Source organism: Lissotriton helveticus, chromosome 6 (assembly GCF_964261635.1).
Source record: "Lissotriton helveticus chromosome 6, aLisHel1.1, whole genome shotgun sequence".
Classification (NCBI taxonomy): Eukaryota; Metazoa; Chordata; class Amphibia; order Caudata; family Salamandridae; genus Lissotriton; species Lissotriton helveticus.
This window is the reverse complement of record NC_136067.1, coordinates 34845093-34871136: the sequence shown is the minus strand read 5'-3', so window position 1 is coordinate 34871136 and position 26044 is coordinate 34845093. Positions and strand designations below refer to the sequence as shown.

The 26044-nt window shown below is 43.8% G+C and overlaps 2 protein-coding genes and 1 pseudogene across 2 annotated transcripts in view; 2 read left to right on the top strand and 1 right to left on the bottom strand.

Moving 5' to 3' along the window:
- The window catches only part of LOC144762159 (zinc finger BED domain-containing protein 5-like), an 87340-nt gene that overhangs the window by 32535 nt on the left and 28761 nt on the right, over nt 1–26044 (top strand). Inside the window, exon 4 of the transcript XR_013596059.1 lies at nt 25243–25338. The gene's annotated coding sequence lies outside the window, so the exon portion shown is untranslated. The remainder of the gene's footprint in view (nt 1–25242; nt 25339–26044) is intronic.
- LOC144762185 (SLC35A4 upstream open reading frame protein pseudogene) lies at nt 1516–21020 on the bottom strand (annotated as a pseudogene).
- LOC144762158 (zinc finger BED domain-containing protein 5-like) overlaps nt 22069–26044 on the top strand; it is a 237153-nt gene continuing 233177 nt past the window's right edge. Inside the window, exon 1 of the mRNA XM_078647317.1 lies at nt 22069–22139. The gene's annotated coding sequence lies outside the window, so the exon portion shown is untranslated. The remainder of the gene's footprint in view (nt 22140–26044) is intronic.

The following is a 26044-nucleotide window of genomic DNA, read 5'->3' as shown; positions in this document are numbered from 1 at the left end:
ATGTTTTGCTTCTAATTATTGCCCCTGTGGGTCATGTGACCTTAGTCAAGGCGCTCTATAATGTCCCTGTCAACCACAATCCGATTACTAGAGGTTTATGGAACACGCCACTGCCTGAGAACGGTGGCAGGGGGACAAAAGACATTGGACTTAAAGTGGAGGAATTCAGACAAGTGGTTTAACATGAGGTGGTTGGAGACCTGTCCCAAGAACAGTGCTTGGTGACTGAATAAATATGGCATTCTACTTGAAAAGCTCCTTTGCTCAGACTAAGAGCAAATCATAGACTTGGGGCACTCAATAGGTGACAAAGTAGGTAGAGTACATGTATGGGTGACTAAACTGAAATTGAGGGGGTATTCTGATTGCTCAATTGAGTTATGGCTGTGGATGTATGGTCTCTACCCAGAATTCGTTAAATGGGATAATTTATGCACTGCTTTGCCAGTTTATACAGAAAAACAGACAAATTGTCTCCAATAGATGTTCATATATGCAGAGCAGCTCTGATCTCAGTTCTGACGGTAAACGTCGTTTACAACGCGGTGTTTACACCGCACGACCTTTACCACGCTGCCATTTAAACGCAAGTCGTTACTACGACTTGCTCTGGGTGGCGGTGTTGGTTAAGGAATATTGTAATTTTATATTCCAACACCTTCCCTACTGTTACGTGGACTGGTGTTGGAATATAAAATTATAATATTCCTCAATCCGTGCCCTCCAACGCAAGTTGTTGTAACGACTTGCTTTGTAATAACAGCGTTAAGTACCGTGATCTAAAAGATCGCGTTGTACTGACATACATCCAGTTCTGATGGACCACCAGGACATATTTAACAAATCCTTAAAAGAAACCTAAGTAAAGGTAGCTATTGGAGACTTGGCACCACAGGATAGGATTGGACAGAAATTATGTTCCCAAACAAAAACACTGCAGCAGAGACCTCGTAGCATTGAGAAGCAGAGTACGAACCTGGCTGAAGCAGACCCACATTCATCTGCTTTGCAATTCAGAGAAACTTTAGAATTTAAGAAAAAGCATCATCAACAACTTGACCTTTGGAAACCAGTTGAAATAATTTACGCTTTCCATTACGAGTAGGGCTCCCGGTTTTATGGTATTTATTTTTTTGCCATTTCCGTCTGTATTTATCCATATTTATTTTGTGGGCATTTTTTCTGTATTTATCCACGTTTATTTTTGCCACAAGCAAAAGACGATGCTGCAGCTAGTATTTTTCCACATTTATTTTAATTGGCAATGCACACATGCGCTCACTTAAACTAGCGATTTGTTGAGGCTTTAGCAGTGCTTTAAATGGTCCGGTACTGAGTAATTTGAAAAGGAGAGTACCTGTGCTTCTCAGTTCTGCTATAAAAACACTTTAGCATAGTGAATGGGTCAAAATATGTGTAGAATGGCTTGGTGAGAAAACAAAGCAACATTCATACCAACGTTTGTACATCAAAGTGGCAAGGGGAGGTTGGGATTAAAAAGGACATCTGTGGTCTCTAAATATTCCATCCCTGAAGATCATCCTTTGGTAAACTAATAACTACTGCTCGATATTCAGTGGGGTGGTCTGTGTCTGTGAAAGCATAAAGGAACCCGATGAGATTGGCTCTCTGATGGTTGTTAAGAATAAAGTCAGTCAGAGTATCAATTTTTTTAATATTCCCATTTTAAGATATGAGCCGATAGAGTAGAATAATATGTATAAACAATGCGAAAAAGAAAGTGACAGGCTTGTAAATCCTGAACAGTGTCCACGTCTCCCAGAGTAGCGCGCCTGTGCAATAAAAGGGCTCAGAAGTTTTTCGAAATAAAATCAGCCGGTCGTCACATTCCCGTTTTATAATATGGCACAAATAGGAGTCTAATAATTTGTACTGACAGCTCGAGGAAGACGGTGGCAAATCCACAAATACTGAACTGCACTGCGCCTCTACCTCCCAGAATATGCACACCTGTGCTATAAACTCAGGACCTTAATTCCGCTTTCCAGTTTTACCACCTCCTAACTCGTTTACAGTCTGTTAAGTGTACAAATCCCTCACCTAGGCAAAAGCCATTAAAACCACTTTGAAACGTTGTCTGAAGTAGACCCCGTGGCAGCCCTACACAAGCCATTGGTGACCCGCATGCAGCATGAACCTGTGATTTATTGCTCCGTGTTTGAAAATGACCCTTCTGCCTTCCTTGCACCAGCAGGGATCTCTCAGACTGTGTCACCGCTCCGTCACACCCCTGCAATGGGATTTGAATGCTCTCGAGTGGCTTTCGAGGGCAGAGCTTTGTGTGTGACTCACGCAGCTGTCTTGTTAATTTCCATGTGAAAATTGGCTTTTCATGAAAGTCCTACGGAAATAACCTATCATTCCTCATCATCGATAACCCTAAACACTCCCAATTATAAGGGCAAATCATTTTTACAGTGGATACATTATATTAAACAGTGTATTGTGTAAGTTTGTGTCTTTCACTGTCAGGTAGCTACACATAAAATAACGGGAAGCTTAAATGAAAATAAATGTAAATAGTTGTTACTCAGTGGGAAAGGCACAATAGTACATTATGAAACCTCTTTTAGTTAATACACTGAAGAGGTCAGTGTGTAACCAAAGATCCACAGAATTATATCTTGGATTTTGCAGTGGAGAATAGTGACTTGTATATTTTACGTGCTACGAGGTCACAGCCTGTGACAGAAAGCACTGTGAATATGTAGGTCATTATTTAATACTTGTAATACACACATAAGCTGGATTGCACAAAATGCCCCAAAAGTTTTATGATGCAATGATGCTTTCAAAATACCCAGACTGTATGTAATGCAATTTTATTTTACATAACTGTCCCTTCAACAACTCCTCAGGGGTAGTGAACACTATGTAAGCTTCACACTTTACAGCTCACTTGTTAACTCTTTGCACTACCACTCAAAAATAATAAGTCTGTTACCACAGAGCTTTGAGTGATTTGATCAATAAAAGCCAGTACTGGCTCCCAAGGCTCCTTTACATTTGCAGATTACCCCTTAAATTTGCAGATTACTACGTGGCGCATATTTGCATGTCTTTCAGGCAAGCAGGCACCCTGGCAGGAAGGCTTGTTTAGCTGTCTGCCTGGGTTTCACAACACAAGTCACTCCCTGAATGACACTAGCTGAAGCATTTAAACTATCGAAAGTAACCATCCTAGGACAGTTGTCTTTTTTACTAAAAGTAGAAGAATTTTTTTCATAAATCACAAAAAGTCTGGACACTTCATTCCCCTCTGGTCCCGACCACTTTGACCTCTGGGTGAAACCTCGGCTGATAGGGAAACTAGCCTGGTTGTGCCCGGTTTCAAAGCACTTGTATTCCACCGCCAAGATGCGGAGCGGTTCAGTCCTCGACATTCATATACGAAAAATAAACATGACATCAAACTTGCCTAAAACACACCACTTGCCAAATGACCACACTTGACATTTCCAAACCCAAATGATACCAGAGTCTGACACTATCATCTCGTTGTTTCGACTCACCAGGGGGCATATTACCAACCAATAGAGATAATTTTTGTCTCTAACTTGTTTAGAGACAAAAATTATCGCCGCAAATCGGCGATTTTTATCGCAGATAAACCTTGCTATTAGCAAGGTTTATCGCAAATGCGATAAACGGCCGCAATGCATGAATATCGCTGAAAAGTCAGCGATATTCATGCATTATCAAGCAAATGCTCTTAGCCATGTTATCCACCTCCCATTTGATAACATGGCTAAGAACTGCTCCTGGGTAGGTGTTAGCTTTTGGAGATATTCGCGCTTAGCGCGAATATCTCCAAAAGTTGGTAATAGGAGATAGCGATGTTAGCGACTGTTTCCAGTCGCTAACATCTTGGCACGCCCACTTTGCTTGTCATTAGTGATAAATATCACTGAAATGCAAAGCGGGGCCCAAGATGGTCACTATCTCCTATTAGCTGTTGCTAACTGGTGTTAGCGACAGCTTGGAAATAGGGAGATAATTTTATCTCCGCTTTCTTGGCTTTTAAAGCCAAAAAAGCGGAGATAAAGCCCCTTGATAATATGCCCCTCAGTACCTCAAGTGTGGAAAAAAAGCTTCAGGTCACACGTGGCAATACGAGTCCACAAAGGCAAAAATGCCTAAGTTACAGACGTGGCTGTGCCACGTCCTGTCATTTATGCATATAAACATGAGGCCCAGGGGTGAACGCCCACGTTCATAAACAAGCTTGCAGGCACTACACCGTGGAATGCAGCCCCTCGCTTGGTTGGACATCTACACTTCCGTCCCAAGGGCCGGTGAACTTTGTGCTCAAGGCATGGGCAGTGTACAGATATTTCACACTGTCACAGGCAGCTGTAGGAAGGAAAGACGAAGAATTTTTTTTTCATGAAGAGAAAAAAAGGTTAATTAAAAGAATTTTAGAACTGATTCCCTGTCCCGTATGCGTGCAGACACAGCAAGATTCAAAGACACTGCTGAAGGTCACGGAGTACGCATACACGGAATGTCCGTGGGGAATGCGCGCCCCCCCTTCCATGACGCCACGGCCCCCCTGGGGGTCGCACCCCACAGACTGAAGACCTCTGCGGGCATCTGTGGGCAGAGCTGAGCAACTTTATGGGGCCTGGGTCAGGAGGTGTCAGGGGCGCTGGAGGAGGCTACAGCATGGGGTGAAAGAACAATCAAGCCTCTTTAACAAGTAAATGGTCTTTCAAAAGGCCTGTGAAGTACTTGGGTGCGGCTGTGTGTGTGCCCAGGAAGGAATTTCCAGCACCAGGAAGGGGGCGTGGGGAGATAACTCTGTACTCGAGACGGCAGCGCAGCAACATTTTCTAGTATTTTGCCGTTTATACATATAAATTCAGACAAAGGAAAAATTGTTTTCCGTCTGTATTTATATGTAAAAATCCATTTAAACGGAAAACCGGGAGCCCTAATTATGAGAGATTTGTGCTGAAATAAAGCCAACTTTTTCTTTATACATCAACTATTAAAATAGTACAACTATATCTTAAGAGTCTTCAGGTCAGAAAAGGAAATGAAAAGGCTCCTTAGTTCCAGTATAGACCCCTAAACTATGGGTCATATGTATCAAGGTATCAATTTGCGATTCTGTAATAGCGATTTTTAAGAAATCGCTATTTCAGAATCGCAAATTGGTATGTATCAAGAAAATCGCAATTTTTTTGCGATTTCTTGATATTCCTTAATTGCAAATTCGCTAATTGCGAATTCGCAATTAAGGTAAGGAATACTTTCCCATTCATTTCTATGGGCCAGGAGGCCCATAGGAATGAATGGGAAGTTATTCTCAATTTGTGATTCGCAATTTGCGAATCGCAATTTGCGAATCGCAAATTGAGAATAATTTCAAGGGTGCAGGGGTGTCCAAAGGGCACCCTGTTGCACCCCTGAAATATGCATGGGTGCACATGTGGCGCACATACATGCTCTAAGGGCAGGTATGTGCGTCACATGGCACTTTGAAAAATGCAAAAAATTGCATTTTTCAAGGAATTCACAACTTACCACCAACTAGAAGTTGGTGGTAATTTCCGATTCCTTAAGGGAATTTTGCTAATTTTTTTGGCTACATACATTGCATTTAAGGAATCGCAAAATTTGCGATTCCTTAAATGCAATTGCAAAATAAGGAATCGCAAATTTTGCGATTCCTTATTTTGCGCTGGATTTTCAGTCATATATCCTGATAGAGCGCGCGGGTCACCCGACCAATAATTTCGCCACTTCCGGCTTCGGGCCCATATATTTCAAATCACCATATACATTGATCGGATGACCTCACGGTCTACTATCAATAATTTGTGAGTTCCTTTCGTTATTCTTCGGAGTACCCGACTTACCATCCACCGATGCGGGTACCTATGACCACAATGGATCAGGGAGCTAGCTGTAAAAGGAAAGGCAGCAAAATACAAACCCAACAAATAATATTCAAATTCTTTGTAAATGACCACGGACAACTGGAAGTTTTAAAGTCTTTATCTAAATTTGGTCAGAGATCATCAAATTCACAGTAATTAAGCAATCAATAATCAGAATAACAGAAAGTACATAGCTAAATAGCAAATAAATCAGTGCAACCATTTATAAGCTAATGGAACCAGGGCACATTCAAAAATGAAGGACCAGAAATTAGGACGTTTAGAATGAATCAATAAAGATGGGATAGTCTTTGATTAGGACTAGTATTCTGAAATAATTTCAAGGGAATGAGACAGGATTTCGGGACATATATATATATCTATAGGAGAGACTATAAAGAAGAGCACACTATGCATTCAAGGCAAAAGTTCTTTAGACAGTTTAAGTAAGGATGTTCTAGACCATGTCAGGAAGTGACAAACTGCAATGCAAAATATAATTTCTAGCAGGTATGGTAACATAGGAACACGTCATGAAATAAAGGCAAATGACTTTATGATTCAATGGTTGCGGAAAAGCATGGAAAATTAACATATGCAAAGGTATGTCTTTATTAAAGCAAAAGACAGAAATTCAGAAAGGTGCAAGATTCAGAGTTTTCAGAGTGATATTTACCTAGACTGGTGTGGAAACCAAACCCTGGCCACGGGTCAGTTAAGGACAGGAACCCCTCAAGGAAGGATACCCCTCAATGGACAGCAGGTGCAGAATGGACACCCAGGACAGGACAGGAAGACCAGATTAGGACCAGGACAGGACCGTCAGGACAGGAACCCTCAGGACAGGACCGGCACCCGCAGTTCGGAAGCAACGCCTGCGCTCCACCCTCTCTGCAGCTATCGATCACGACCCCGATTGGGTCAGCGAACTCCCAGCAAAGTGCTTTCCACCAGCACTTTAAGGTTTAGTAAAACCTTAGTCTATGGTCAATTTCGGACAGAGTGCTCCGCAGTACTCTGTATCAGGTCACCTATTGAGTGCGTTGGGTCAGTGACAGGTCAGCTAAACCAGACAAGTCGGACAATTTCCCTAGGTGAACCCAGGGTAGATATACTGTTTTGGGACGGTGTACCACCCCCCAATGTTGCAAAGTGTCAGAATCCCTCAATTTGGATTGGTCCTAAGGTAGGATTTGGGTAACACACCAATCAGAACAGACTATTTGGAGGTCTACTTTGCATCTCTGGGTACCGCCTAGCAAGATTGGGGTTCCCATGGGAAGCTGTACAGCAAACAATAGCGCAACACACAATGTATCATATAAGGAGCAACTTTCTCCATTCTCGTAGGGCAGAGGTGGCTTTCCCATGAGCATCTTGACTGTGGCTGCCAGCTGGCTGAGTTCCACTGTTCAATGTTGCCACCTTTCAGTGCACCACGAGTATGCGCAGAAGGGACCTTCAATATGGCTCCCAACCGGTTCGGACCCCCATTTCCCGCAGTACATGAAAAGTAAGCGAGAACAAATTAATACATAGAAATAAATGAATGCATTACATGTCATAATTTTGTACTTCATTCTTATCACTATAAAAATATACTATGCAATTAGAAATTAGCAAAATATACACTGTCACAAGAGCAACTGCACGAACAGCACCACGTTATTGCCAAAGCTGCGTATTACGCATGCGCACCCTTTCCCACCAAACTTATAACTACGTCAGGTCACGTGAGTGTGACTGACGCATGCGCAGAAGCAATTTTCCAAGCGGCGGCCATGTTTTAGGGACATGGATTAGTTGTATTAGAAAACACATAAGCAAGCTTCATCTACTTCGTTCGTATATAAAAATAAAAGATTAGTAAGACGTACAAATTTTATTAATTGATTACACATGGGCGAGGTTCATGACTCGAGCAAGTCGCAAATGCGAAGCTTGCTCTATCAATCCCCTCTTTGATGATATTTACTATCATCACAAAAATAATGGAACCAGATGCCAACTTCTTACACTTTATACAACTCTATCTCTTCCAGCAAGCGATGCAGCTTCTCTTTCTCATTTTTGGTAGGGTGAGAATTTTTCACCTTTTTGTATATCTGATTATTCATTTCCTCTAATTCAAGCTCATCCACACTCCGTTTCACTCCTCTGGCATTCACTTGATGCTTTCTGGTGTGCTTACGGCATTTGCAACAGACAAATATGAAAAATAGGATAAGACCTATAATTCCAATTGGCATCAGTACTTTAAACAATAAGCTTTTACCTAAACTAGCAAGCCAATGACCTACATTTGAGAGACCATCTACCAGTCTCTTCCAGGCACTGTCAACCTCGAGTGGTTTGAGTTCCTTTTCCAAATTAGTAATGTTTTTCACATATCTTTTGAGCTGCACACTTTTGTCCGGAATATAAGTGCAACAATGTTGCGCCTTCAACATCCGGCAGACTCCACCCTTTTTTGCTAATAAGGTGTCAAGAGCAAGTCTGTTCTGCAAAACCATTGATCTGATCGCAACCATTTCGGTATTGACCAGCAGAAATCCATGAGCTGTGTCCGTAGACAACACATCCACTATGGTGGACAATTTGCAAATTCTGTGAGTGTTCAGAACCACTCCCACTCCAGGTATCAGTGCACTGAAAATACTACCCATTATTTCACCTACGCTTTCTCTTTTACTACGCACTAAGCCATTAGTATTTTCACTGCTTCCAGCAACTTCATTCACATGGTATATTTTTGGGAAGACAATGCCAAAATAGCAGCTTCCATACCAGTGATCCGGCAATTTGAAATAAGCCTTGTCTCCACATATATAATAAATTCCAGGAAACACAGGCTCTGACCCATTTTTGAAACCCCATCCTCCAATTACCTTGTAATTATGTTCACATTCACTGGAACCAATGAAAATGTTATTATAATAGCTAGTCTTCTCGCGGTGAAGACATAGCTTTCCCTTCCTTTCAAAATCCAGCAACAGAGCAGGTCCCGCCCCACCCTTTGAGGTGCCTTCCATGTCCCCAGCCCATTTTGACGTTTTCTGTCTTTCGTCATCTGCCTTTCTTTGTATTTTTATTCTCCTCTTCTCTGCCATGTTCAGGAACATCTTTTCCTGCTCACGTAAAGAACAGGTCAAGTTATCTCTGTGTGCGTCACCTATGTCTATATTACCTATAGTCAGGAAGTATTCGCCCATATAGCGAGTAACGTCACCTTTGGTATGTACAGGATTCAGGTTCCCACGTATAGGAAGTTCAGAAAAGATCACGTCATTGTTAGAGTAATAGTACTGTAATGGTCCTCTTTTGTAAAATAAGCTTGCTAAAATGCTACAGGATATTCCGTATGTCAGGGGCAGGTGATGGTATGTCACGCCTTCAGCTACAGAGGTAGGTAGCTTCATGCAGACATAGCAATCCTCAATTTCCATAGTCTCTACATAGTGTATTAACAAGTTTGCGAAAACATTTAAATGTGTCTTATTCTTAACTCCATGATAATGTAGTCCTCCCTCATCTGATGCTTCTAGGTCTCGTTTTGTTTGTTTGAGTGCTCTCTCATGTCTTGCTACACTCTGTGTTGTCAGCTCTTTATTGTCAGTATTTACAATCTCAGTAGGGTCAACATTAGTATTTTTGCTCACCGCAAAAGGAATGAAAACTGTTAGTCCTATCCAAACTAATATCACTATAATTATACTACATACACATACCTTGCAGCATGTTTTGCAACAACTGCGACTAGGTCTACCACTCACGTTTGAATCAGACATTTTGGCTCAGAAGAAATTTCTCGACCCCTCTTTGTGTCTCTGCACGAGTAGCTTACTTTGTGCAATTTCACGGTGGCTCATCTTCTCCTTCGGCAGAGTACTCAGCGACTGGTTCTCCGTCGCTTTCGTCAGTTATATCAAGATCTTCAAATTCTTCCAAAACGAGCGTCCATTCAGGAGACTTGTACTTTTTGTTTTGTCTTTTTATTCGATCGCTCCTTCTTTTGGAAGTGTCTTCTGGTTGCTCTGCTATGCGAGAACTCCTCCTTTCTTCTGCACGTTTTTCTTCTACCGTTTTTATCCTTAGCCTCAATTTCTTTATGAATCCCGGCTCAAGGTGCTTTCTTTTCTTAAGTCTTTTAGTTGGCACTCGGATTTCGTTTTCTTTTATTGCCCTTTTATTTTCATTTGTTTGTGGCAATTCCGCTTCCTTTACTTCCCTTCCTATCTGACTAGTTCCAGGGCTCGTATCTATTTCTTCTGCCTGGTTACTAAACTGGCCTTGTTCAGGAGAGTTTTGTTTTTGCTTTTCAAATGTCTCTGCTTCTGTTTCCTGAACACGTTCTTCTAACCCTATCTGATCCTGTTCGAGCACTTCGATCTCTTTATTTTCTTCCGCTCGAATCTCTTTACTAGGTCTAGTCTGTTGTTTTTCGACTTCTGGAGTTTGGGGAGGTGTATCAATTATTTGCTCAGTCCCTGTCTGACCTTCTCCTTCCTCAGTTTTGATGTGAATCTCAATAGTCTGAGGTTCTTCGCCTGTGCCTTGCTTTTCCTCTCTATTCCACTCTCTACCTTCCCAAATTCGCTCCCTTGTTCTGATGGGGTCTTCGGTGAGGTCAATCAAGGGTATCCACTCATCTGGCCATATGCTTGGTAGCTCGTCATCAGCTACTTCTGAACCAACTTCTGGGAACCCCTCAGCAGGCTTGACTCTTGGTAGCTCGTCATCAACTACCCCTGGACCAACGTCTGCGGACCCCTCAGCTTGACTGGTACTGGGCTGTACGTCGTCAGTTACTTCTGGTCTTGCTTCTGCAGGCCCCTCTGCTGGACGGCCTTCTTCTCCAGGCTCCTTGTCTGGTAGTACCTTCTGGGTGTGGCTGGCGTGGATCCAATGGGGAACACCTGCACACTTCACTGCTGTGGTCGTTACCAGGATTACTTGGCGCTTCTGTCCCCACCTTGGTGCCAGGCAGCTCGACCGAGTATGCTTCTTTATTTTGACCCAGTCCCCTGGAACCAGTTTGTGGAGAGGAGTCGTTGGATTGGCGACGGCGTCTTCTCCGATCTGGCGAGAGATATAACGCACTTGGTCACCTAATCTCTTGCAGTATTCAAGCACCAAATCATCAGTAATACTCAACAGTTTGCTTCCTGGTACCCACGCTTGTCTCATCACTCTTCCCATCAGGATTTCATGGGGGCTCAGGCCTGTCTTCCGGTCTGGAATACTTCGGAGTCCCATCAGAACCAGAGGCAGGGCCTTTACCCAGGTCATGCCAGATGCATCACACAATTTCGCTAGTCTTGTTTTGATAGTCCCGTTTATTTGTTCCACCACTCCAGAAGCCTCTGGATGATATGCACAGTGGAGTTTTTGCGAGATCCCAAATGCCTTACAGAGTTGGTCGATCACATCATTCTGAAAATGTCGGCCTCTATCTGATTCAATAGTGACTGGAACCCCGAATCTAGGTATCAGTTCTTTTAGTAAACACTTGGCTACTGTCAGTGCGTCACTTTGGGGAGTAGGGTAAGCTTCCACCCACTTTGAAAATAGGCAGACAATGACAAGGACATAACGCTTCCCCTCACAACGTGACATGGTGATGAAATCAACCTGTATTCTCACAAAGGGACCCCCTGACCTCCCAATTCTCCCTAGTTCCACCATTGTTCTCTTGCCTGCATTGAACTGTTGACATGACAAGCACCTCTGGCAGAGGGACTCTGCTACTTTCCTGAACTTTTTGCTGTACCAAGTCTGTTGGAATACCAGAATCATGGCGTCCCTACCAATGTGTGATCCTTCATGTATCAATCTAGCCATTGTGCCAAGCAAGTGTCTGGGTAACACAGGCATACCATTTGGGCCCAAGATGACACCATCCTCACGTCTTGGTCTACACCCTTCTTCCTTCCACTTCTCTCTCTCTTGCCAGGGTGTCGCCTGCTGCCATTCTTTCACTTCATCCCATGTAGGCACTTCTTCAAACACTCGAAGTTGGCAGCTGTTTCCGGCCCCCCCCGTTTCGGATTGATTATCAGTCGATCCGTGGCGCATAATTTTGCCACTCGATCAGCGAAATCATTTCCCAAAGATACAGAGTCAAGGCCCTTCTTATGAGCAACACACTTGACCACTGCCAATTCCTTTGGTAACTGGATTGCCTCTAAAAGGTCTTGAACAACCTTTCCATTTCGAATAGGGGTACCTGATGAAGTCAGGAACTCCCTCTGTAGCCATAATTGGCCAAAGTCATGCACAACTCCATAACAGTACTGACTGTCAGTATACACTGTTATGCGTTCGTTTTTTCCCAATTTGCAAGCTTTCATCATGGCGATCAATTCGGCTACTTGTGCAGACTTTACTCCAAATAAATAACCTGCTTCTTCAATTTTGGTTAAGGAGACTACAGCATAGGCAGCATTCAGGCCTCCTTGTTCATGTCTTAGGCATGAACCATCCACAAACAATTCCTTGTCATGTATAGGCAAAGGTGTTTCTTTAATGTCTGGGCGTGGTTTTGTGCAGAATTCTGTTAGATCAATGCAGTTATGCCCATCTTCCATATCCATTGAGTTGGGAAGCAGAGTGGCGGGGTTCAGAATGTTGCACCGGACAATGGTTATATTCGCAGCACCCACGAGAATCCTCTCGTATTTAGTCAGCCGACTAGGGGTGAGATACTGAGTTTTCGTTCTGGTTAGTAAAATCACCACTCCATGTGGAACATACACAGTTACAGGATGTCCCATGATAATGGATTCACTCTGCTCTAAACTTGTGCAAGTAGCAGCTACTGCTTTCAGACATCCTGGTAATCCAGCAGCCACTGGATCCAGGGTGGCAGAGAAATATGCCACAGGCCTTCTGGTTGTGCCATGTTCTTGGGTTAGGACTGACAATGCACAATTATCGCGAGTATCACAGAACAGGGCAAATTCCTTGGAATAGTCTGGCATTCCCAATGCAGGGGCTGTACACAGACAATCTCGCAATTTTGTGAAGGCTGTTAAGCTTTCATCATCCCATTCTACAATATCCGGTGTTCCTCTCTTGGTCATTTTTATCAAAGGCCTAGCTAGGACTGCAAATCCCACAATCCATTGCCTGCAGTATCCTATCACTCCGAGGAACATTCTGATTTCTTTCTGAGTACGGGGTAACTGCATCTTTTGAATTATTCTAACTCTCTCTGACGTTACTTTCCTGATGCCTTTCTCTATCTGGTGCCCCAGATATTTCACTGATTTTGCACAGAACTGTAATTTTTCAGGGGCCACTTTATGTCCCTTCTCACTCAGGTGATTTAGTAGGGCAATGGTGTCAATCACACAATCTTTATGACTTTTGGACGCCACCAAGAGGTCGTCAATGTATTGCACCAAAACAGAATTTCCAGGTAAGACCAAAGTTTCCAAGCATTTTTTCAAGATCTGATTAAAGATAGAGGGGCTCTCTGTGTACCCCTGGGGGACCCTATTCCAGACATACACGTGACTGTTGAAAGCAAATGAGAAAAGAAATTTGCTGTCTGGAGGCAAGGGAATGGAAAAGAATGCATGACATAGGTCTATCACAGTGAACCACTCAGCATCCCAGGGAATCTGATACAGGATCACTGCTGGGTTCGGGACAATAGGGCAGCAAGGAACCACTATCTTGTTTACCTTTCTTAGGTCCTGAACTACTCTGTACTTGCCACTAGGCTTTTTGATGCCCATAATGGGTGAGTTGCATGGGCTACTCATTACTTCCTGTATGATGTTTCCTTCTAGCAATTTCTGTATTTCCAGGGCAACACCTGCTCTCACTTCTGCATTCATTCTGTAGGGTTTAGTATTAGGGTATACTGCATTGTCCTTTATGGCTATCTGTATGGGGTCTACGTTTTTCATTAATCCTACATCTTTCCTGGTAAAGTCCCATACCTCTGGCTTCACTGTTTCTTGGAGTTCTTTGGGCAAATCCTGCATGGTCATTCGTTTAATTTCTGAGTCGGGTCTGATTAACATTAATTTATAAATGCCATCTTCATCTGGGGTCTGAATTTCAACACCCTTTGGTGTGCAAAAGATGGTACAGTTCATTTTGCACAACAAGTCACGTCCCAGTAAGTTCACTGGACTGGTGTCACAAACGACAAATCTATGCATTTCTTTAAAGTTTCCAATTGAGATCTCCATGGGCTCGGTAACAGGAGTACTAATCAGTTGATTAGATACCCCCACTACTTGGATTGCTTCTCCCGAGAGGGATAGGTTTGGAACGTCCACTGTTCTCACAGTAGAACGGGTAGCGCCAGTGTCCAACAGAAAAGTGACATCATTTCCGTCAACCTTTCCTTCAATGTATGGCCCTGACTGGTCTACCGGCAAAGAGGCGCCAAGTACGCACCCCTCGTCCTCCCCTCTCAGGCCCCGTCAGTACTGGTCATCACAAAAGAAGGTATAATTTAGTAAATACTGCGAAGTTGCTGTATTTCTGTTCTCATTGCTCCCCCAGACTTCTACGTCATCACCCTGCGTGGATTTTCCCTTAAACACTGGCTTTGGTGCTCGGGGCAACTGAATCGTTTTTACCTGTTGTTGGGTCTTTCTTGGTCTTTCATTCTGCGTCTGTGGAGTTAAATCAGGTGTTTGGGAGTTATCATCCTGCAAATAGGGACACTCGTCTCGCCAGTGTCCAATTTCTCCGCACTGGTGGCAGGGAAATTTCTTCTTTGCCTCCTCCCTGCTCATTTTGGGCCGGGGCTTTCCTCCACCCCCACCCCCAAGACCTTGGTTCTGAGTAGACTTAGCCATTTTATTCAATTGTTTTTCCTGCTGTTCTGCGAGCTTCACTTGAGCCCACATAACCTTCTCCTTGAGAGCCTTTTTCTTTTCTGCCATCTCGTCCTCACAGTACTTTGCGTACCGTAGGACCTCATCCATCTTTTTAGTATGCCAACAGATTTTGTTATCTTTTATCCATTGACAAATTTCGGGTCTTAAACCATTTACAAACCTGTAAATAAAATGTGTCATATCCTTCATTTCGATGTTATCTATACCACTGTATGTTTTGAACACCTGCAACAGCCTTTCATAAAAGGAGTGCACTGTCTCGTCTCTTTCCTGCGTGGTTCTATCTATCTTGGTCCAATCGGTTTCCTTTGCGGGCACTTTTACCTTCAGATGCTGAATTACTTGTTCATATTTTCTCATCACTTCTTTCGATGGTTCCACTGTTTTGTCATCTCTTGGGTATTCCTCACTCGGCCAAGCTATGGCTATTTTACACTCGGTCCACAGATCTACAGGGACCACTATATCGAAAAACCCATCCAGGTCTTTCCACAGGCATTTTTGCACCTTTACGAACCTTTCCACCTGCCTGTACCAGTCAACTGGCTTTTCGCGCAATTTCGGGAAATCGTTAGTAAAGGACACAATATCCTGTCTGGACCATGGAACGTGCACATATTTTCCACCTGGTACTTCGCGCATAGGGCATAACTGTTCCGGTTAGTCAGCTTCCTTTAGCAAGAATTCGGGAGTTGCCTGCCTAGACCTGGCCTCATCCTTTTTCTTGACCCATCTGGCTTTCCACCTTTCCACATCTCCCCATTTTTGCAATACTGTCAATAGTTCCTTGACCTGTGCTTTCTTCCCTGAAACATTCAAGTTTTCCAAATCCTTGTCTGAGAAATCTGCCCTATATGGTTTCTGCAGTGGTTTTGATTTTGAAATATCTATTCCCATGCTAGCAGCAGTGTCTGTCAGTTTTTCATGAAGTACTCGGGTATTTCGGGTGAGACTCTTGCAGATAAACAGCATTTCGTCTTCAGAGTAGGTATTTAATCTATCTAATCCTACGTTTCCTGCCATCAATTCCTCTATTTCTATTCTCAGCTTGTAGAGATCTAAAGGTTTCGTTGGGACGCTTGTTTTTCAAATTCTTGACTCCATCTTTCGATTTCTTCAGGAGTCACCAATGTGACACTCTTCGTACCTGAGGTCGATTCCATCTGAATTTCCCTCGCGTTAAAAGGATTGTGTCTTTTCTGTATCCTTTTTCCCGTATTTCTAACGGGCAGATCTAGCAGCGAGACCTCCGACTCGCACTCACTTTCTTGGTCATCTACAATTAATGGTTCTGGTCTGGTCGGTGCAATGACAGGAGTAATTACTGGAGTTTTCGGACTTCCTTGACGGTCCCCGTACAACGGAACCACCGGTCCGATCGTTACTGGGATCGTTAAGGCTTCAGGACGTGTATTTAGCTGTGACATTTTCTGTATTATCTCAGCTCTCTGGTTTGCTAGCGCTTCCCGCTCTTTCTCTTCTAATAACCTGTCCAAGGATTTGTCATGTAACACCTGCGGGGTTAGAATGGGAGCATAACCCGGGCGGTGGGATGTGTCTCACTTAGTCCTCCGCCATAATTAGGTTTCTGAAACAAACTTCCTGTGCCTAGAATTCTCTGATCTTCCTCATCCCGGGGCTGCACTAACGGCAATCCTAAACCTAAGGACCTCACCTCACCTCCGTAGGGGGGACGAGAGCAAAAATCTCCTTCCCGTGAATGTCCCATCTCCCCACCAATTGGTCTCCTTGGGTAAATACTTCTGGTTTCTACGGGTCCTAGATTCTCAGTATAAGGAGGAATTAGATAATCCCCTCCTACACTTGCGGACCTGACCTCTTCCCTTTGTAGGGGTCTCCGGGGAATATCTCCTGCACTCGAAGGTCGGTGTCCTTCATTATAAGGAGGCGGACTTCTCATGCATATGTCATCTAACAATTCGTCATCTGATTCTCCGAGGGGCCCCCAGTGTTTGGATTTCTCTGTCCTTTTTCCCCCCCCAGGAGGATCTTCTGCTGGCATCATGGGAAACAGTCCCTCAACAATCATGCTCTGTCTCCATTCTTTCATCTTTTTGTCTCGGGTTTCTTGTTTCAGTTTTGGGTAATACTTTGTCAGCCCTTTGTCCATTCGGGGCTTTTCTCTTTGGAAAGCCTCAATCTCCCATTCCTCTAATGCCTCATACTGCGTTAGTCTCGGTCTGGGATGTAATTCATTCATTCGGGTTCTTAAATTGAATAGGATCCTACCATTAAAGGTACCTTCTAACGGAAAGGCCATTATTCCGTCATCTTGTGTGTATTTCACCCAATTTTCTAACCATACACATGTATTGTACCCTCTGTCGAACATCATGAAAGAGGCGGAAGTATTTGGTGTTGGAATAACAATGCCCTCTCTAGTTTTGATCGGCTTGTCCTTTTTGAAGTAGTTCTTTACCTTATTTACAAGGGACATTTTTCTCTTATTTCCGTACAGAATGCCGTATCTATTAGCCTTCCACTGATCCCTTTCAAACCCTAGGTTTCTTGGATCGGGTCTAGTCTCTGGAGTATACGAGTGCCACATACGATTCCTACGCTTAACTTTGTTTCCAAAATTACCTCCAATCAGAATGCGTCTTGTAATTCCGTGCAACCAATGAGGTGCACGAGTTCAAATATTTTTTTGGGCCAATGGGTGCGTGGCCTTTTCGCGAGACAGTTCTCACGCTTCGGCGCTCACCCCTCCTTCACAATTCCAGCCCCGCTACCCGCCCGCTGTTTCTACCAATCCCAGCGCGGCACGGAGTGACGTCAGAGACGCTTCGCGACTGACTCCCTCCCTTCACAAGGTAACGGAAACTTTCTTTCTTTCTAAAGTGCTTAGTACTTGGTTATTTTACGACGAATACACATTCGCCACAGTGCTCAAGTGTCTAGACAGGAAAGAGTTGTTTTACTGCAAGTAAACTACTTCCATTTACTTTTCACACACTACGGGTAGATCTCTTCCGCCTACCCTTCACTCTAGCATCAGTGAACCTGTTACTTCCCTAGACCCATCCACTCTTTCCGGGATATATCCGAGTCTAAGGTTTCCCAGCGGACCCCTTTGCTTTCACCCAAGCTCCGATGAACCTGCTACTCTTCCGATGTGACCCTTATTAGGTTACGCCACTATGGGAATTTTGCCAATGAACCTCGTTACTAACATTTATTCACACATGTATTCAGAAAAAGCCCTAGTTAGTGCTTCCGGTTCTACCTAACCTGCACCTAACTTTCCTTGAGCCTGCGACCTCGAGACAAGTAGATTCTATTCACCACTTGCCTTTCAATTCCCCGGGGATTTCCGACAACACTTACAACCGTTTTACATACGCATGGATTAATACATATAACAATATAAGAACAAGAATAACAATTTTCAAACAATTCATAAATTTCAAAAGCAACGCATTTCAAGAGAGTGATCAAGTCCCCGAAATGGCCGCTCTTGTAGCAGCAATAATGTCAGCAGCTACCGACTTGGCTAGCCTAACTAGTCCTACCTAACCTTTAACTATTCCCTAACCATAACTCTGCTACCAGAAAAATACTGATAGAGCGCGCGGGTCACCCGACCAATAATTTCGCCACTTCCGGCTTCGGGCCCATATATTTCAAATCACCATATACATTGATCGGATGACCTCACAGTCTACTATCAATAATTTGTGAGTTCCTTTCGTTATTCTTCGGAGTACCCGACTTACCATCCACCGATGCGGGTACCTATGACCACAATGGATCAGGGAGCTAGCTGTAAAAGGAAAGGCAGCAAAATACAAACCCAACAAATAATATTCAAATTCTTTGTAAATGACCACGGACAACTGGAAGTTTTAAAGTCTTTATCTAAATTTGGTCAGAGATCATCAAATTCACAGTAATTAAGCAATCAATAATCAGAATAACAGAAAGTACATAGCTAAATAGCAAATAAATCAGTGCAACCATTTATAAGCTAATGGAACCAGGGCACATTCAAAAATGAAGGACCATAAATTAGGACGTTTAGAATGAATCAATAAAGATGGGATAGTCTTTGATTAGGACTAGTATTCTGAAATAATTTCAAGGGAATGAGACAGGATTTCGGGACATATATATATATATCTATAGGAGAGACTATAAAGAAGAGCACACTATGCATTCAAGGCAAAAGTTCTTTAGACAGTTTAAGTGAGGATGTTCTAGACCATGTCAGGAAGTGACAAACTGCAATGCAAAATATAATTTCTAGCAGGTATGGTAACATAGGAACACGTCATGAAATAAAGGCAAATGACTTTATGATTCAATGGTTGCGGAAAAGCATGGAAAATTAACATATGCAAAGGTATGTCTTTATTAAAGCAAAAGACAGAAATTCAGAAAGGTGCAAGATTCAGAGTTTTCAGAGTGATATTTACCTAGACTGGTGTGGAAACCAAACCCTGGCCACGGGTCAGTTAAGGACAGGAACCCCTCAAGGAAGGATACCCCTCAATGGACAGCAGGTGCAGAATGGACACCCAGGACAGGACAGGAAGACCAGATTAGGACCAGGACAGGACCGTCAGGACAGGAACCCTCAGGACAGGACCGGCACCCGCAGTTCGGAAGCAACGCCTGCGCTCCACCCTCTCTGCAGCTATCGATCACGACCCCGATTGGGTCAGCGAACTCCCAGCAAAGTGCTTTCCACCAGCACTTTAAGGTTTAGTAAAACCTTAGTCTATGGTCAATTTCGGACAGAGTGCTCCGCAGTACTCTGTATCAGGTCACCTATTGAGTGCGTTGGGTCATCGACAGGTCAGCTAAACCAGACAAGTCGGACAATTTCCCTAGGTGAACCCAGGGTAGATATACTGTTTTGGGACGGTGTACCACCCCCCAATGTTGCAAAGTGTCAGAATCCCTCAATTTGGATTGGTCCTAAGGTAGGATTTGGGTAACACACCAATCAGAACAGACTATTTGGAGGCCTACTTTGCATCTCTGGGTACCGCCTAGCAAGATTGGGGTTCCCATGGGAATCTGTACAGCAAACAATAGCGCAACACACAATGTATCATATAAGGAGCAACTTTCTCCATTCTCGTAGGGCAGAGGTGGCTTTCCCATGAGCATCTTGACTGTGGCTGCCAGCTGGCTGAGTTCCACTGTTCAATGTTGCCACCTTTCAGTGCACCACGAGTATGCGCAGAAGGGACCTTCAATATGGCTCCCAACCGGTTCGGACCCCCATTTCCCGCAGTACATGAAAAGTAAGCGAGAACAAATTAATACATAGAAATAAATGAATGCATTACATGTCATAATTTTGTACTTCATTCTTATCACTATAAAAATATACTATGCAATTAGAAATTAGCAAAATATACACTGTCACAAGAGCAACTGCACGAACAGCACCACGTTATTGCCAAAGCTGCGTATTACGCATGCGCACCCTTTCCCACCAAACTTATAACTACGTCAGGTCACGTGAGTGTGACTGACTCATGCGCAGAAGCAATTTTCCAAGCGGCGGCCATGTTTTAGGGACATGGATTAGTTGTATTAGAAAACACATAAGCAAGCTTCATCTACTTCGTTCGTATATAAAAATAAAAGATTAGTAAGACGTACAAATTTTATTAATTGATTACACATGGGCGAGGTTCATGACTCGAGCAAGTCGCAAATGCGAAGCTTGCTCTATCAATCCCATTTAGCAAATTCGCATTCGCAAAGGCCGAAATTCTGCGAATGCGAATTTGAATGATACGTATGGCCCCAAGTCTCCTAATTCGTAGTGTGTGAACAGCCCGGCTGTTTCCGAGTCAACAATAAAACAGCATACAATTCTCTCATTAAGAAGGTGTGCACATATTTCATTGTGCAAATTGTTTAAGATTAGCAGCATGAGAGCTGCAATATATGGGGTGCTTTGCTCGTCTGCCCGCTCTTTCTTGAAAGAGCTAAGGTAATCACGGATAGTTTGCTTGACGTAAGGAACAGCATAGTTCTGAGCTGCATAGCACCAGGCACAAATAGCAAAACCTGGGACAGCTGAGGCCCGAAGCTAGGCCACCACATACCCCACAAGGAAGCCCTTCAGAAATGGAAAACTTACCAACGAGCCTTCCTGGGTCACGCCAGCTTGCACCTCCTCCTCCTCCACCTGACGCTGCAATCCTTCCAACTTATCTTTCAGAAAAGCCAGGACTTTCAGCTTTGGTGTAGAACCCTTGTCAGCCATCTTCACCGGCAAATTGTTAGGCGCATGCTGTCCCTACAATTGGGCCCATTGTCATTCTATAAGTGCTCTCCCAGGGAAACAGCATACCTTACTGAAATTTCCCATTTCGATTTAAGTATGATGTCTGTAAGGCGTCCGTAATTTGGGGACCTCAAATTACGGACGCCTTGTGACATCATACTAAAATAACGGACTGTCCATGAAATTTACGGACGGTTGGTCACCTTAGGTGGAACTGTGGAGATTATAAATAAAGAGTTCACTTACCTGCATCTGGTGTCCCCTACTTCGTAACGGTTTTTCAGATAGAACAGCCAAAGAACAAGAAGACATTAGGCTCAAACGGCCCTAGCAACCAGTGTATTGGCTTTTTATTTGCAAACGCTTTTTTTTTTTACTAATGTCAAAAAAAGGGCACATTTTGTACATTATTTTATTTAATCTGTCTCTTTGCATTAGTTTTAATTAACCATTTTTTTTAACCCCTTCGCGATAAATGAGCACTTTTTATTTCCATATTGTAATGGTTTTATTTATTTATATATAATTTTATTTCCATATGGTAAAGGTTTTAATTATTTATATAAAACAAAGTCTACTGACTATCTGAATTGGATCTTATCACGTGTGAGGCAGGGTATCGCTTTTCACTTCCTTTCTTTCAATTAATAATTGTTCGTGATTTCTCAAAGACTGTACATTCAGCAAACATCTTGTGTGTGGAAACATCTGTACGTCTGAGCTACCATGGCACTAAAAAACGTGTTGTGCAGTTCAGTTGTAAAACCTTTGCGGAGGGCACTTGTGCTGACTCTGCCCCGATGCTCCGGAACGAGAAGGTTACATATGCTCCAGCAGGACAGGGCCGGTAAATGTATCTGTGCGCATGCGCACATGGAGGCGTTCGTTGCGCCGTACACCTGAGGAGACCCAATGGCCGTGCGTACACACACGCAATAACATCATACCGGAAACGGAAGTCTTGTGTGCCCCGGACCCGGAAGTGACGATCTGCGCACCAACACACACAGATACTATCTGGTTTCTTCGGGCGCACAGGGACTCTCTCGCGCTCTGCACCCTCGCAGGGATCACCGGGCGTCGTTGCTGCACAGACAGGTAAGCTTTACCCTATTTCCGGCCCTCACACCCTCCTTAGCCGCCTAGAAACCCCGCACGAAGTTGATGCATCGAGGGGTCTGGGGTCCTGTTGTCCTCATTGTTTCTTTCCCGCTCCTTCTCGCCGTCCTTTATGTCAAGAAACACACAGCCTTGTAACGCAGAGTAGCATACCCCAGCCGACTCTCACACTTCCCAGTGAGCTAGTAGCCAAGTCAGTTTAGTATTTAGTATTTCATTTTATTATTCTAAGATTTACAGGCCTGATTTATAATGGGCTAATAAACAGGACTGCAAATCCCAGCATGCACCTTACCCTGATCAACGCGAGAACCCTATAATCACGAATAGAAAAGACTATCGGGCAGGGTGTTATCTATCAGAAAAGGGGTTAGATCCGTCCTGAGCAGCAGCATGGGAACTATCACAGGGCGAGGAGAGATTTTAATGTGTTGCGATTCTTGAGGATAGAAACTGCGGCATCAGGATGACTTGTGCGTGCTTATTCCAGTCAGTGCGTGTTCCAGGATGACTTGTGCGTGCTTATTCCAGTCAGTGCGTGTTCCAGGATGACTTGTGCGTGCTTATTCCAGTCAGTGCGTGTTCCAGGATGACTTGTGCGTGCTTATTCCAGTCAGTGCGTGTTCCAGGATGACTTGTGCGTGCTTATTCCAGTCAGTGCGTGTTCCAGGATGACTTGTGCGTGCTTATTCCAGTCAGTGCGTGTTCCAGGATGACTTGTGCGTGCTTATTCCAGTCAGTGCGTGTTCCAGGATGACTTGTGCGTGCTTATTCCAGTCAGTGCGTGTTCCAGGATGACTTGTGCGTGCTTATTCCATTCAGTGCGTGTTCCAGGATGACATGTGCGTGCTTATTCCAGTCAGTGCGTGTTCCAGGATGACATGTGCGTGCTTATTCCAGTCAGTGCGTGTTCCAGGATGACTTGTGCGTGCTTATTCCAGTCAGTGCGTGTTCCAGGATGACTTGTGCGTGCTTATTCCAGTCAGTGCGTGTTCCAGGATGACTTGTGCGTGCTTATTCCAGTCAGTGCGTGTTCCAGGATGACTTGTGCGTGCTTATTCCAGTCAGTGCGTGTTCCAGGATGACTTGTGCGTGCTTATTCCAGTCAGTGCGTGTTCCAGGGTGACTTGTGCGTGCTTATTCCAGTCAGTGCGTGTTCCAGGATGACTTGTGCGTGCTTATTCCAGTCAGTGCGTGTTCCAGGGTGACTTGTGCGTGCTTATTCCAGTCAGTGCGTGTTCCAGGATGACTTGTGCGTGCTTATTCCAGTCAGTGCGTGTTCCAGGATGACTTGTGCGTGCTTATTCCAGTCAGTGCGTGTTCCAGGATGACTTGTGCGTGCTTATTCCAGTCAGTGCGTGTTCCAGGATGACATGTGCGTGCTTATTCCAGTCAGTGCGTGTTCCAGGATGACATGTGCGTGCTTATTCCAGTCAGTGCGTGTTCCAGGATGACTTGTGCGTGCTTATTCCAGTCAGTGCGTGTTCCAGGATGACTTGTGCGTGCTTATTCCAGTCAGTGCGTGTTCCAGGATGACTTGTGCGTGCTTATTCCAGTCAGTGCGTGTTCCAGGATGACTTGTGCGTGCTTATTCCAGTCAGTGCGTGTTCCCGCCGTTTCGTTTTCCAGCATAAATTCCCTAACTAGAATGTTAAAGCCCCGGCATAAGACCAAAGGCCCTAATTATGATTTCTATTTTAACTAGCTAAGTGGAGCCCGCCTTTTTAGTGTACTGCCATAATGTAAATGCTGGTGATACTACTATTATAAATGGATGCCATGCCGATCTTCTGCTCAACCTCGGTTTTTTACTAACTAGAAAAGAAGTAGATTTTAAACGCTCTTGTCAGCATTTATGTATCCAGGACTAGGCCTCTCTCTGTCATACCTTTTTTCTCTGAACTTTCTAACCCAGCACAGCGATCGCTGTTAGTAAAGTTAAACTTCTGGAATTGCAGCACTAACTTCAAATACACCACAGAAAACTACTGTGAGTTGGAAGGCTGAGAAACCCTTTCCTCCTCTTTGCTTTGTGATTCAATACGCAGAACAAGAGGAAGGACTCCGCATTGAAGAAATTGTTCCAGCCAACAAACAAATAATAAAGGAAACGTAACCATTGACTGCCGACCTGTAATCTGTTCTTTAGCCAGGCATATGTAACCAAACACTAGATGTAGGTATTCACAAAAAAATAGAGGCGCACCTTTATCAAGTAGTATTATGCGATATTTATATTAGGTGTGCTGGTGTGGGTACAAGTCATAAAATGTCCTCACTTAAATATATGTAAAGACACCACACTGACATGTACATAACGCCAGAACCGTCTAGAGCTACATATTCAACACATCTGCAGCTTTTGTAACAAGCATTTTCAATGCAATAGGTCTCTCCTTGGGAAAGTTTGAGCTATTGGGGCGAGTGTGATGCTGGGTGAGGGGGGTGTGGATAGGGGGTGTGAGGCTAGGTGAGGGGTGGGTGTGGATGGGGGGGGTGAGTGTGTGAGGGGGTGACGAGGGTGTGAGGGGGCGCAAGGGTGTGGGGGGGCAAGGGTGTAGGGCCACATTTTTCGTTACGTGCCATTATAGAGGAAGTAGCTGTGATTATTAGGCGGCTGCTTTGCTCCGACAGCTCTGACTCTCCGAGCTTTAAAATTGGGCTGTAAAACTTGGCACTTGCTGATGTCGCGCGAGCACATGCCTAGGGTTTGCTTCTGCACTAGCAGCAGCACTTTGCATGACAGTGCTTACTTGAGTTATTACTGAGGTGGCATGGTGGAAAAAAAACTATGGATTGGAATGCAGCCAAAGCGATTGCCAGTGGATGAGATTAATTATAATTCAAGCATTCCAACCATCATGTTCTTTGTACTTCACTTTAGGAACGTAAAATAATTACTGATGCTGTGAATAAATGTAAAATTATTTTCAGGTTATATTTGCCATTTGAAGCATAAACAGATCATCATTTATTTAGATGGCATGCTGCATTAGACAAAATTGATAACTTTGGTTGTTAAAAGATAACTAGAGTTATAATACTAATAATTGGTCTCATTGCTTTTAAATCCTGGTTGTAGGAAAGAAGCACGCTGCAGAGAAAAAGCCGATCTCACCAGCTGAACCCAGTTAACCAGTTCCTCCTGGAAGAACAGCCATTGTTTACCTACGAGCAGGTACGTGAAGTGGTTTCTACCCAGCACATATGAACTAAGTCAGAGTTGCTCATGTTTTCTATTGTTGGTTGCAACCGCTGCACTAAAATGCAGCAAACTTTCCATTTACTATTTGTTGGAAAGTGGGTTATTGGTAGGGGCAAAGGTAGGTCTGCCACTGGCAATAAGGTCACTAACGCATGATAGGACCCAGCATAGGTCTTAGAAAATTATTCCTAGGCTCAATCCTTGGTAACGTGGCTGCGAGCAGACAGGCTTAACTTCAAAGACAGGTATGTAAAGCATTTAAAAACACCATTTCAGTAAATAAAGACAAAACATATAATAAATCCAACACCAATTTATAACAATAGGAAATATTTTTATCTTTAAATTGACACCAAAATGATAATCCAATGTAGGGAACCGGAGATGTGCATTTTCAAAGATTTAATAAAATATAGCACGTCAAAGATTATAGCACCATATTGTGATACCTGCTCGTGATAGATCGGGGGAAAGTCAAAGTTTCAGGCCAGGCACGATGGATCCCTGAGTGGCTACAGCCCCCGGCAGGTCCCGGTCTCAGTTTCTACCTTCACACTGAGAAACTTTTCTGGAGCTTTTTCTCTCGAGGACCCCTTGAAGCTCCCAGCCAGTCTGAATTCGATGAGGGTTCGCTGGCTTGTCTTGTGACCAGGTCCCAGGAACTTCCCTGGAGCGGACG